Here is a 14,491-nt window from a genome sequence, read left to right as displayed (position 1 = left end):
TTAACTTTCTTAAAAAGTTAGAAAATGCTGCTAGCTGTGTAATAATAAAGGCTAGGTATTTGATTAACAGGTTTTTAAGAAAGTAAATGCTAGTATTTTAATATTTTGTGTTTTGAGGTATAAAGTCTGACGTACTATAATTGGAGCATAACATCAGAATTTTTTCAGCTGCACTTTAAGAAGTGTTCTGAAGACTGTCTTCATTCAGTAAAACTGAGTTAGTGCTGTGGAGGAAAAATAAGTGTCTATAAATATTTAGTTTTATACAGTCAAGATAAATTATGGATTGTAAATTTAGAACTACTGTTCTGAGTGTTCTCTTGTTCTTCATTTATATTCAAACAGCTTTTCCTATACTGAGAGAACACCAGGATTTCCAATATCCAGCTAGGGATCTCCAACTTTTCTCTTTCTTTTTTGCGGACACTTGCATATTTGAATATGAATAGCTTAAGTGCATGTTTCAATAAGACTGCTAGGAGGCAGAGCCAAGTTTGGGGCTTTTGTCTGAACATCTATTTTGTAAACTCTTCGGAACAACGTCTGTTATAAAAGCTTTTGTTTTTGATATAGCGTAATGTTGGTTTTGACTATTTTAGAATTATCTCCTTCATTACAGTAAAATAAATAAATATATATGTACACAATCAGCTACAGAGAATAGTCTAATTCTTATTTAATACCTAGATTTTAGTGCAGAATAAAAACAGTTGTGTAGTTTTTCCATACCTCCCATATCTGTGACAAAATCTGAGAATCTTAAAAAGATTGTTCAGATAAGAATATTCTACTGGGATATAGAGGAAGTATCTATACTGAAAGCTAAGCAGATCACGGTTTGGAATAGCTTTTTTAAAATTTATTTATTTATTTTTAAATTTTTTACTTTGCAGAAGTTCAGAGGTGTTTGTATAGACAGGCACTTTGGAATGAGCCTATCTATTGAAATTCATGATATCTTTTTTTTTTTCCTGTGGAAATAGACGTTTTCTCCCCTTTTGCATTGCTTCTACCAGCCTGCAGGCATGTGGTCTCTACATGACTTGTTTCTGAAGCAGTATAGTCAGTGGTGCCCACCCCAAAGGGTATGTGAGGGGAATGCAGTGAAGGCAGACTAAAACTAGTGTGGAGAAAGAGAATAATCTTGATAGCTGTTCCCATCCATTTTCCTTTCCTTCCACCTTCACAATGCACATTAAAACATTTAACCACCAAGAAGTGATGCCTGCTGGGGGTTGTCTTTCCTAATATGTAAGGGCTCTTTTGTTTTTGCAGAGGCATAGTGATTTTAGGAAACTTGCTTCTTTAAGATAAGCAATGAGGAACTGAAATGGGAATGGGCTGTGGCATTTATGTACTTAGTGCAGTTCTTTAATGGTAGAACTCAATACTGTCTTTTATACTGATACAAGTATGAAACCTGGCTAAATAACTTTGGGGACTTTGGTGAAGTGACTTGAATGGATCAGTGGGAGCAGTTCTGAATTCCGTTGCCCTTCTACATCCTAGTCCTTTGCCAGAAAGTCCTGCCCCAGAAGAGTGAGTTGTGTGGAAGTACTTCTGTTAATGTCATTCACAGATTACCATTTAATCTAGTACTAATATGTATTTCAGCGAATTTAGACAACAGGGTTGTGTGCATATATGCTGCTGTGCCCTGATAGAAAAGCAGTAATTTCTTGCAAATGGGTGAGGTAGATGGCTGGGAACCTCATATTCTTTGAAACTAATCCACAGCAACTGTTTAGTTGGAAAGCTCTTAAAGTATTATTTGAGATGACATGATAGCATAGTGTTTCTCATATGTTCACTTGTGAATTAAAAAAGAATAAAGGAAAGAGCATGTGGAGTAAGGGGGAAAGAGCTGGAGCAAGATAAAAAATGGAATGCTGCTAAGTACAAATGCTGATAGTGGCAGATGTGATGTGAGTGCACTTTGATAACTGACATTTATGGGTTGTAACATATCTGCAGAAAATCTCAGAGAAAACATTGAACCAAGCATCTTCCGGTTTTGATAATCTGTGAACAAATCATCTAATACCATATAGTTTAGAGAAATAAGTGTGTGCTTCATTGCATAATACTGATCTAATGATGAGCTGACTTTTAAGTTATATGACATGCACTTTTGATAAATATCTATGCAGACTGAGGGATTTTTAGTATGAATTTCAGATTTTTGGTAGCTTTGTATTTCTTCCCATCCTTATCCCTGTCTAATTCATATTGCCTCTTTCCCCATAGTGACTTATTTCTTATTAAAGAAGTTACAAGACTCAGATTCACATAGGCCTATCTCCTTGGAGAGGTTAAAATAAGGACAAAATAAGTGGAAGGATTTAAAATAAAAAAAGAAAAAATATGAGGTCATCTTTTCTCTTGGTACGCTAACTTCCTCTTTAATTCATACTAAAATGAATTATTTTTCCCTTATCTTCTTATAATTTATAGTTAATCCTAAAGTCATGATTGTGCTTCTTTTAGATGCCTTTAGAAAAGCCTTAGAGATTTGGATGAGAATCAAAACTGTTATTGTTGAACTTAATCTGTGGGAGCAGATAAGGTTTTCTAATACATACTTTACTGATAACAAACTTGATTTTTTTATTTTTTTTTAAGTGATAATTGTGTTTGAGCACAGCTATATGGCCTGAAGGAATACTATTTTTTGCTATTTACAAGGACTTTAATCCATTCCTTATTTGCTATCTGGTAAAGATTGCAATGAAATGATAGTTCTGCATACTATTCTATATGCAGTAAATATGTCCAAGGGCACTACAGAGCATGTACCAGCTTTTGTGGAAGCGCTTAGTTTATAGAATCATAGAGTCAGCAAGGTTGGGAAAGACCTCTAAGATTATCCAGTCCAATTTAGGTTTTTTATTCTCAACCATTTCTGGTTTCTGCAGTAGGTTTAAAGGTAGACATGTCTTCAGTCTTCAATTAGGAAATGCACAGTTATGTCCTAAAGTCAGAATGGTACAGAAAGCAGTTTCATTCACAGACATACCAGCAGGAAGACCTTTTTATAATGTTCCTGTTGCTGCATTTGGTATTATTTTAGGAATATGTGGGAGATATCTGGTTATGGGCCATTTTGATGATACTGATTGAACATGCCCTGTTCTGAGACAGGTTGTGGTGTCTTGCTTATACACCCCTCAGTGTGTCAGTCTTCCTTTGGTGTGGTTTGTTATCCTGCAGAGGCAAACAAGATATTGAAATACTGGCTTCTCTTTCTTGTGGCGAGAAAAACAAATGTAGGGTATCCTTATTCTTTGTTTATGTTTGACACAGATAATACAAGTTTATTTTGTTCTTGCTTTCTAGACGTGTAGTTACTGGTGTCTCTTAAAAAGAAAATTTTAGTTAAAAAAAATAACACAGCTGCCTTTCCTTCAGGCTATGAAGCTGCTAAGACAAGAAAGATCAGGAAGCTGTTTATATTTGAAGTTGTTAATGAAGAAAAACTGAAGAAATCTGGGATTAGGATGATGACTGATGCAGGACAGCAGTTAAACTCTCCTATGGCTCCCACAGGTTATTAAAAAATGTGTGACTGTGAGCTAACAATCTGGGCCCTATGGGTTTGTGCTATTAAGAAGAGAGTTCTAGAAAAGGGGAAGGAAAGTTAGTTCTCTTTTCCCAAGACATCAACTGCTTGCCACTGAGCCAACCTTGATTTTGTTCAGTCTGGGTATTGGCTTGGATTTCTGAAAAGGAAATCTTGGAAGCCTGCCTAGTTCATAAAAAATAATTTAAGGTGCCACCACAGTGCCAAGGGAGCTTCTCATTATTGTTTCAGATATTTTATGACATTGGCACTCTTCCTGAAATAATCTGAGAACTGCAGACACAATAATACTTTGGAGTGTAGAAAAATTAAATCTCAGTGAAATTTCTTTATTCTTTCCTGGGTTTCGCTATTTTGCATTTTCCTCAGTAAACGCAACTGTACAACCTTTTCTGGAACTTAAATCCTTACTCTGAACAACAGCATCATTATTTCAAATGTTTCTGTGCCAAGCTAAAATATAGAAATTAATAAGAAATGGAAGAAAAATGTACTGTGAATGCACTTATAAGTGTCTAATCTCTGTGGACTATCAGATGGGGATTTTAAAAGCACAGCTGAGCTGCAGATTCTTAAATAATAATTTTTTAAAAAAAAAAACACTTCTTTTTTGGTTCATAGCAGATACTTTACAACAGAGCTTGACAGTGAGAACTGCAGGAAATATTTAGGAGATGGGCAGATACATAGCTGCATCCCTAGATACATAGCTTCTTTAAAGACAGAGTCTGAAGAATGCAAATTTAGAATGTTTCCTTTTCTGATTCTACTAACATGAATTATGCTAAGAAATCTAGTATGATAGTAGAGAAAGAAAATCTTGCTGTATACTTTCCAATTGCCAGTACTCTGTGAGTAATGCTATTTAGCTCTGTAACAGTAATCTGAATATTTTAGTTATGAGCCGTCAGTAACTAGTGCTTTGAGCATAAGTGGGAAAGTTATTGAATCTAGTTTTCCCCCAATTATAAATGTAAACTGGAATTTTGGGATACCAGGGAGGAGGACACTTGACTACTGAGTCAGAGGTCCTGCAATCACTCCTAGGATTGGAGAGCAGTGTGTTAATTTCTTTTTCACGTTGTCTAAGAAATTAAGAGTAGCTCTGTTGCACATGACCCCATAACCATCCATGACCAAAATGAAGATGTAGGAATAAACAGCTGCAATAAAACCTCCTCCATCTCCTTTTCTCCAGCATTTTGCCATCTATTATGATACTTGTATACCTTTATAATATTATCATTATGTAATCTCCAGTAGTGTTCCAATTCATGAATTTGTCTAATATTCTGAACTGGTTATATGCAGCATGTTTCCTAAAATTAACAATTTGTTGGTTAGCTGATCATTATCTGAGGCATGTGGTACAATGAAAAATATATTATAGTGCCAAAAAACAAAACATAAAATACCAACATTTCCTCTTAAAAAAATTCCCACCCTCCCCCCCAAAAAACTACCACCTCAAGTCCCCTAAAATCCAGCCCACATTCATTAGCTTTTGTACATGTAGACCATATGCTATGCCTACCACAGGCTTTTACTGTCTGATAAGCTCTTGTATTTAATCTGTCAGGATTCCTATTTTCCTTTTCAGTGTCAGCTTCTGTTGCAATTGCTATGCAGCACTTAAAGAAATCTATTCCATTCATACCCTAGATCCATAATAACATTTAGGTCTTGAGCCAGAAGTAAGTCTGTACTAGCAAAAAGTTGATTTGAATCATAAAAATGATGTATCAGAATGTTATTAGTGGCCTCCATGTACTGCATGTATTACAGGCAAACCTAGTGGCTTTACTCATCCCTAAAGCAAGTCTTTATCTGGTTTATTCTCCAAAGAATTGCCAGATTTGAGAACTATTTGATAACAAGACAAGAAGATTTTGAAAATGGTAGGTTGCAAGTCTAAGTCCCCAATCCAACAAAAGAAATTTAACATATACAACTAAGATAAATTATGACCATTCCTATACTGTAAACACACGTTTGCTGAACTGAGACTCAAAAGCTTACACAGAGGTTGTAGGGAACTACACTGAGATTAAATATGTGGTTACAATCTGTCTTTAGGTTTCTTCTCTGAGCACTAACAGAAGTGGTCAGGCCATTTGTGGGAACATTTCTTGCCAAATACTACTTTTCTCACTTAGTTGGAATAAAACTGATGGATGGACATAATAAAGTGAAGACAGCACTACAATCCCCGAGATTTCTGTCCATCAGAGCAGACAGAGAAAAATACTTCAGCCATTATGTGTGAGCATTGCCAAAACAGAAGGTGGCACATGAGAGAAAAAGATGAAACACATTCATAAATCCCGCTCTGATGTTTGGATGCTCTGATGTTTGGGGTATTAGCTGAAGGGAGTGAAAACTGGAGAAGATTCCTTCACTGTTGAAGAAGTGAATTTTTCTATATTTCCTGCTCCCTCTGAAGAAAGAAGTAGACTGATGTGGGAAAACTAGGTTAGGAGAATGCCTAGAGGACAAAATAATGAATCCACTCACATACTGATTCAAATCAGAAAATTAAATCCTGATTTATTTTCTGGTACTTAATGTTAAATCCAGTCATAATGTTTATAGCAGTCCAGTAGAACTTTGAAAAATGTTGATTTAACAGACATATTTTTATGTCAGTTCATCAATAGCTGAAGGGAAACCAGACAGGTAAGCCAGCTGGCATGAAATATGGTGAAGCTAGTTGGCTGTGTTATACAGAACTTGGAGTTAGCTCCCTGTATAGCACCTGTGCAGTCTGTCCAGTGCTATGCATTGCCCTGTGCACTGGCTACGTGCATTGTGGCAGAGATGGTGTAGCTGCCTGGCTGTGCTGCAGGCAGGGTTATCAAAAAGGAGACTTTTTTTTCTCTAAGAGAACTTTTTTTTGAATGAGAAGCCAGTCAGTACATGATAACAAATGGAGTTAAAACATACAAACAAACCCTGTATGGTTGGAATAATACAAGGGTATAGTTGTAATTATAGAGTAAATAGATAGCACAGCTAGGACAGGTGAATTACCTTCACCTGTGCTCCCGCAGCTGACCTGTCACTTGCCTCAGATGGTTAATCAGAGGTTCAGGCTGTGATCAAGTTTTCCTTACAACCACAAAAAACATCTAACTGGACTCTGCAACTAGAAATCAGAAATACCTTCAATAGATATGACTGATTTTTGCTTGTTTTCGTATTGTACTTTTCTGGTGTGTTTGGACCTCTTGCAACCGAGATCCCTAAATTCTGTTGAGAACAGGCTTTACTAGAAAAGACATTACTCAAATACATTATTATTGTTATTGAAATCAATACAGCGAGTCATAATCTCACAACATCTGCATACATATATTGGTGCTTCCTTGTGTAATGTTCACAGAATTCAAATGAAATGATGGGCTTAAGTGATACAGGGGAAAAAAAAGATATTCAACTGTGTAAGCTGAGGCCTATAGCAATACATAGGAAAGCCTCTGAGAAATAATGTATTTGTTATCATTCTTATTTTGTTGTTTTGTCCCAGTAAAAATCCTCATGGCTCATAGTAAAAATCTGGAAAAGTAGAATTTGCTGGCTAACATTTCCTAGTTTTCATATGAAATATGTAGTTAAAATTGATTGCACTTTGCTCTGTTTTGTTAAGTCTTTGAAAATGAATATGTATGCCTGTGTTTTACAGTGAAATGTGGAGAGAGAGTGAGAGAGAGCACACATAGATACATATATGTGCTCTTTCTGGCACAGCTTTCAATGCAAATAATGCATGTTCTTGTTTAAATGTACAAATTGGATTCTATTTCCATTCAATTTGAAGAAATTAGTGCTGCTCAAGTAGTCATAGAAACAGCAAATAAGAACAGACTGTGTAACCATCTGCAGAAATTCTGAATACTGAATACGGTTTTCTTAAGTTCATTCCTATGTAGGAAACTAAAAGAAAAAAATATTTCAAAAGATGATTTTGCTAGAAAACTATGAAATAAATAAGGGCAACAGGGCAGCCACTGCTAGAACTTAATTAAAAGGCCACTCTACATTGTTGCATTGTTCTTATCCTGTCTCAAACAAATACTGAAATATACATAGGTTACTCTGAAAGTAATGACTCTTATTTATTTCCTAGGAAACTACAACAAAGCACAATACTGCTATTTGATCAAATTTTCAGTTACAAAATATTATTTTTCTGCATAGTCAGCACTATTTTCACCAGCAATGAACAACAGCCTGTGTGCCATGCTCATAAAAATCTGCACCAGTGAAGGTGACCTACTGTTTCACAGCTGCTATGACAACATCATTTCTAGGAAAATGTTACCCACGTAGTGCGTCTTTTATAGGCCCAAAGGGGTGGAAGTTAGAAGGTACCAAATCAGGACTATGTGCTGAGTGTGGTAGGACAGTTCAGCCAAGACTAGCAATGTGCTCCGCAGTTTTCAGACTGGTGTGGGACCTGGCATTATCATGTTGCGAGAGAAAGATTTTCTTCTTCTCTGGCCTGACTTCAGAAATTTGAGCCTTCAGTTTATTCAGCATTGTGATGTACTGATCAGAATTGATGGCTTGTCTGAGTTGCAGGAAATCCAGAAGCCCCACCCCTTTTCTATCCCCCAAAACAGTGAACTTCCTTTACCCTCTGAGGGCTGTGTCTTGAACTATTTATTCAATGGGGAATTCACATGTTACCTTTCTTTGAATTACTCTTTTCACTCTGGTTTGTAGGGGCAATACCACATCCTGTAATGGTGCAATCCAAGCAACTTCTCACCTTCAGCCTCTTATTAGCTCCATAGGTCCTGACAAACTTGCATGTGGTATTTTTTTGGTTTCTGTGTTAAACATACACTTTGTGATTTTTTTTTGATTTTTTTTTTTTACTTTTTTATTTTATTTATTTATTTTTTTTTTACAATTATGAAGGCAGTCTGAGAGAGCTGGAGTTGTTCACCCCAGAGATGGGAAGGCTGAAGGCTGTCAGGAAACCTGATAGCAATTTTCAGTATCTAAAGCAGGGCTATAAGAAAGAAGGGGGCAGACTCTTTAGTAGTGTCTGTTGTGACAGGACAAGGGGAAATGGTTTCAGACTGAAAAAGGGGAGATTAAGCTTGGATATAAGGAAGAATTTTTTTACAGTAATAGTGGGTAGGTACTGGAAATTTTGCCCAGAGATGTGCTGGATGCCTTGTCCTTGGAGGCATTCACAATCAGGCTTGATGTGATCAGCAGCTTGAGCAAGCTGTAGATGTCTCTGTTCATTGCAGGGGAGTTGGACTAGATAAACTTAAATTGTTTGAGTTTGACACTTATATGATATTTCCACATTGCTGTCATTGTTTTCAATGCACTGAAGCCTATATTCAGGTCTGTATGCAGTTCTTTGATTGTAATTCTTTGATTTATGTGGATGAGCTGATTGGGATGCTTTTCATTCTGTGATGTGGAAGCTGTGCATGACTGTCTGGAAGATGGCTCGTATTTCATGTCGCTGTCACTACTGCTTCAGTGCACCACCTGCTGCCTGACATGCTAACATGCACTGTTTTGTTCCATAAACCTTGAGCAAGTATTGATGAATGTCAACGGGTGCATTTTTTTTCTGCATGTAGAAATTCAATAGCACACCTTTGCTTCATACACACCTCCATGCCTGACACCACTCTGTCAGAGTGTCCCTGTGCCACCATCTGTCATATGGCAGCAGAATGTAATGGGATACTGGTGAGAAGGTTCAGCCTCCACTGCCAAATATCCACCTCTGACTTTGTGGGCAAACTAGGAGGCATTACTTTTGAAGCAGCCTTCGTATTGTCTGGCATTAGCAAAAAATTACTGAGTTTTAATACTTTACCTTTTATGCCTTATGAATGAGAGCAAAAAAGAGTTGCAAATACTATTCTGCAGTCAGCTGAAAACCTATGTAATGAGTCTATGGCTTTATTTTTGTGTCTTATGTTATTGCTGAAGTATAAAATTAAGTATTGGAATATTACGTATCTACATGGACTCTAAAAATGTAAAAACTACTTGTATAAAATATGTGAATATGTATCTATCAAATTTGTATTTCTAAATATTGCAAGTACGAGCGCTACTGAAGTAATTGCATATGAAATTAGCAATCACATGACTGTGTGGAGTTACCTGATTTGATTTGCATGTTTCGCTATGAGGAATTATGAATCAAGCTTAGAAAAAATATTTAATCTCTGATCCTATAGTTAAGTAATTCAACGTTATTTTTTCTCTTTAACAGTTTGTGCAGGAGTGCAGTATTCTCTTGAAATTAGCAGTCTTTCAATAATAATTACTAAGAACTAGGAATAAATTCTGTTTTTCAAGCTTTTCAGTGCATAGTAAATATTCCTTATTCAATATCTGAATAGTGGTAGTTAGTTCTAATTGGTCACAGAAACCTCCTCTTCCTTCTGTGTTTTTGTGTTTCTTTTTCCCCCTCAACTGATATAAATAATTCTTGGGTGCAGAGTACTGATGTGAATACACACTTTCCTCCATACTATTAATGTTTCCTCCATACTATTAATACGCTCCCTTTGCTTGTCTTTAAATGGCAGCACTTTGTCTTAGAGGGCCAAAACAATTGATAGTGGGATGAGGAACTAAAGATCAGCAGCTTGATTACTGACCATAGCATATATTTACAGTGGAATAAATGTTTTGATGAGTTTTAACAGTAGAATGTAGCTCTGCATTAATAATTAGGTACCTGTTAGGTTCACAATATTTTTGAGGGCCTACTGCTGTAAATTGGGCAATTATAATGGTATCTAATGACACTGCAGAAACTGCAGCAAAACTATAAATAGAGAAGGAGTTGACTGCTGGGGCTTGTCAATAGAAGACTTTTAAATGACACTGTTCATTAGAAAAATGAAGGAACGTGTGTGAAAGGCTCTTCCACATCTGAATTTGCTACACCTTTCAGAACCCTACGCTAAAAGTAAAACAATACTAAATAATGTAAAGAGTTTCTGTTTCTAGAAGACTTGAGATGTAACAATAGAGCAGCCTTTTGAGAAACACCTAGCTGTGTCATACAGTCTTGAATTTTCTTGAATATATTGGCAGGAATTTGGGTTTCTATCAGGATTATTAGTGAGATTTTCACAACCAGGAAATATACGAAAATAGAATTTCAGTTTAGGCAAATAAGTAACAGAATTTTAATTTCTTCCTCTTATTTTGATATTGCATGAAAAGTAGATAATATTTTCATTGTGGAATTTCATGCTTATATATTTCATAAATTATCTATGTAAAAGAAATATGCTCCAAAATATCTTTTTAAACTAATCCAAAACACAGCATAGTCATCTTCTCATGGATTAAGGCTCTCCTCATGAATTAAAAAAATCTTAGTGTCTCAACATAGGGCTATTTCTGTGCCAGCAAGATAATGTGTATACTTGAATTTCCCAGTATAAATTCAGCCAAGAGTCAGCTTCTTAACATGGTTCAGAATTTGTAAATATTGCTACATTCAGATTTGGCTCCTGCTCGCTCTGATCTGGAAGCAGACTTCAGACTGTACAGCTCCAATTATTAAGAAAAATACCCTAAGTATGTTGGTAGACATGTTCACCAGTACTGACCTACCTGCTTTCCAACTGGCAAAAGGGGTGTGTAGACATCTGTGTCCTTAAGAGAGTTTGGAAGGCATGCCTGTCTAGTACTGAGTCCAGAACAGGCACAGAAACCCTGAAAAGAATATGTATTTCTGTAAGCTGTGAGTTTTTTAATGCAACAGCTGGTATAGTTATGATAGTTTCACTAATTTATAGTGGGGGAAAAAATGTTATTAGTTTAGAATCTCCCTGGTGAGAGAGGAATTGGTGTTTACTGACAGAGATATTTCAAACGAAATATCAAACAAAATCATCATTCTCACAAAGAAATACGTGTTCAGAAAGGAATGAGAATTTTTGAAATCAGACAGAAGTGAGTTTTGAAATTACTTTATAACTTCAAAGAAGAGGCAAAGAAATAATCTCAGTAAAATCTTCAGTTTTTCTGCTTTGGTTCAAACAGAACTAAAGACCTTTCATTGTGCATCAAAGGATGGACCGCTTGGTGCTCAGAGAGCTCTGAATGCTATGCGTTAACTACAAGATACATAAGCGCGTGCTCTTTTTCAGACAAAGAAATGTTCTGAAAAGCTGGTGAAATAAAGATGCATTGTCAAGTATTTATGGTATGCAATATTTTTGAAACAGTGAATGCTCACAGCCGTGGCCTCATATATTTCTCTTGCTTAAGTACTGCATGTTGCTGTTTCACATTCTGTATAAGAAAATAATTGAACTTAGTGTTTACCGGTATTTACAATCTACAAATGACTTTCCAAACGCTATGTTAAACCACATCAGGTCTCTGTCATGGGACATATTCATGAAATTTTACAAGTAGGAATTTCTGATCTCACTCTGAAAGAGAAAAAGGGAGAATGACTTGGCCAAAATCACAGTGAGATCTAGTGTCAGTGGACAGTAGCACAGAGTGTCGTTTTACACTTGATTTCTATAGATTAATGCTCAGTTATAGAGAATGGGGATGCATTGACGCATTGCAGTCCATAAAAATCCAATGCATAACAACATAGAAATTTCAATTTTACAGTTTCTTAAAAACAAGAATTTATCTGTTGTAAAGTCATCCAGTAATAGACAGCATTGTTTTGGTTTATTTTTGTTGGATTTTTTTTTGGAGTATAAATAGATTTATTTGTGAAGAAAGTTGTCATTTATATTGAAAATACCTGCAAGCACTTTTCTGTCATAACTGTTTAGCTTGAAAACATGCATTTCATTAACAGGTTTTTAACAACTCTCCAGGCTGTAGTCAGGAAGTTCAGTGGAATGCAACTGACAGCCATAGGTACTTATTCTTGAGGGAACATATTCTAACTGCGAGCTTTGTTCAAAGGTGCCATTTAAGAAATTGCTTTAAATGTATGAAATGTTTTTAATAATTTGAGTCCTAGCTCCCTCTGAGACTGCTTACTTTCCTAGGGAGTACAGTGGTAGCTTGCTTTATAATGAGTATGGAGCATACCTAGCAAAAGCTGATCTGTAAAAATATCTCAATATTTAGAATACATTCTAATGTACTGTTGCTTAGGATTCCCATAGAACAAGTCATGTAACTCCTTCCTGTGAGTTGAGGGAGGAAATACTTTCCATCCCCTCAAATTTCCTCTTCAGTAGAGCTGTGTTTTCATTTGTCTATATTTTGTTTGTTTTCCTGAGTGTATATATTAGAAACTTCATGAATCCATCCAGTATTTGTGTGCCCTTCTTGCAGATTTAGATCTTAATGCACATCTAGTGCTTTTTACGTAATGTCTTGTTATAAAGGAACTTGAGGTGTAAGATATACATATGCTCAGTGAGTCTGACTTGCTTGTTTCAAATTTGAATTGAAAAAGGAAGGGTAAAGGATGAAAAATCCATTTGCAGACCTTTTCACTAGGAAAATAAAGTTAAGTAAGGAAGTTATTCCACTGCAAGCTGTTCATAAAGGGAAGCAGCTTAGAGAAATCTTTACAACCAAGGGAATCTTAAATCCAGTGAAGCAGGAAGCTATGAAATCATCACCATGTTAGAAAAGGAGGTTTATGAGGCTGGAATTACTGTTAAAAAGTTTGCCGTATGTTTGTAGCTGAATAATCCTTCTGCGTTCATTCTTTTGGTTTAAGAACATAAAAGTTCTCCCTTCCCATTAATACATTTGCTGATATTACTGTTTCAAGCTATCTTCTGTGTTCCATTTCTCATTTTAGAACTTCATTTGAAGACCTGCTCTTCTTGCTGATCAGCATCTAAAACATCTGTATTGTTTTGGTTCTGCTCTGAGATCTGCAGAACAGTTTGTTGGCCTAGAATACATATATATCTCAAGCATGTTTCACACTTAAATTGTGACATTACTACAGTTTTTACAACCAGAGGTATGAAAAGGATACTGCCATCAGAAAGGATACTGAAAATGGGATTGGGTTAGTTGGTACTTGTTAAAGGATGTCCAATGTGGCTGTGTCTAACCAGATTAGGCTCTTCAGAACACTGAAGTGATGATCCCTTGAATTAGTTATCATTCCTCTGTTTCATAGAAAGGTCTAGGGCTGGAGAGGAACTGCGATAAAACTAAATTTCAGAGAAATGCTAGCTATGTATTATGCAGTTAAGGTTTAGGTGGGGAACATTTCCAATCAAATCTTGAAGTTGCCTCTCCTACTTTCTTTCCTCTTCTGCTACCGTTAAAGCTACCCCTTTCTGATCTTTTCCAAACTGAAACCAGGTTATATTTAGTTTAGAACATTTCAATTGTGTGATTTGCAGTATGGCTTCAGAAAGAGCTGTCTCAGTGCAACTCATGAGGAGGGAACTGAAGCACAATGGAAGTGAGTGCCCAGGCACAGGAAAATCTAGGATTCCTAATCTGAACTCCAGACATTGGTGTTGATGTTTCAAGATATGATGTTTTATAACTTGCTCTCACTTGATTTGGCAGTACATGTCTTCTCATTAATATATGGAAGTGGGGCAGGTAGTGGCCCTGACCTATATCCTGCCCTCTCATCTATGGAGCATAATTTCCTTAGAGAAAGACTTTATTTCACTGTGCACTTGGAACAAATTGAGAACCTAATCTTCTCTGGCGCCTCTGTGAATTGTAACAGTTCAGGGAAAACATTTATCTAGGATGACAGATATCTGGGAAATGTTAAATGTGATTTTAATAATCTTGGTTATATAAACATATTGTGGTATTATCTTATTTCTAATTTTATGGGAAAATATTATATGACTGCTTAATCACATTTCCAGGTTGATTTGAGCTAGTTTTCAACTTGGTTTATTGTGAACTTCTACATCACACCTATACTGAGAA

This window comes from Excalfactoria chinensis, chromosome 5 (genome assembly GCF_039878825.1).
Source record: "Excalfactoria chinensis isolate bCotChi1 chromosome 5, bCotChi1.hap2, whole genome shotgun sequence".
Lineage (NCBI taxonomy): Eukaryota > Metazoa > Chordata > Aves > Galliformes > Phasianidae > Excalfactoria > Excalfactoria chinensis.
Note: the sequence above shows the minus strand (reverse complement) of the source record.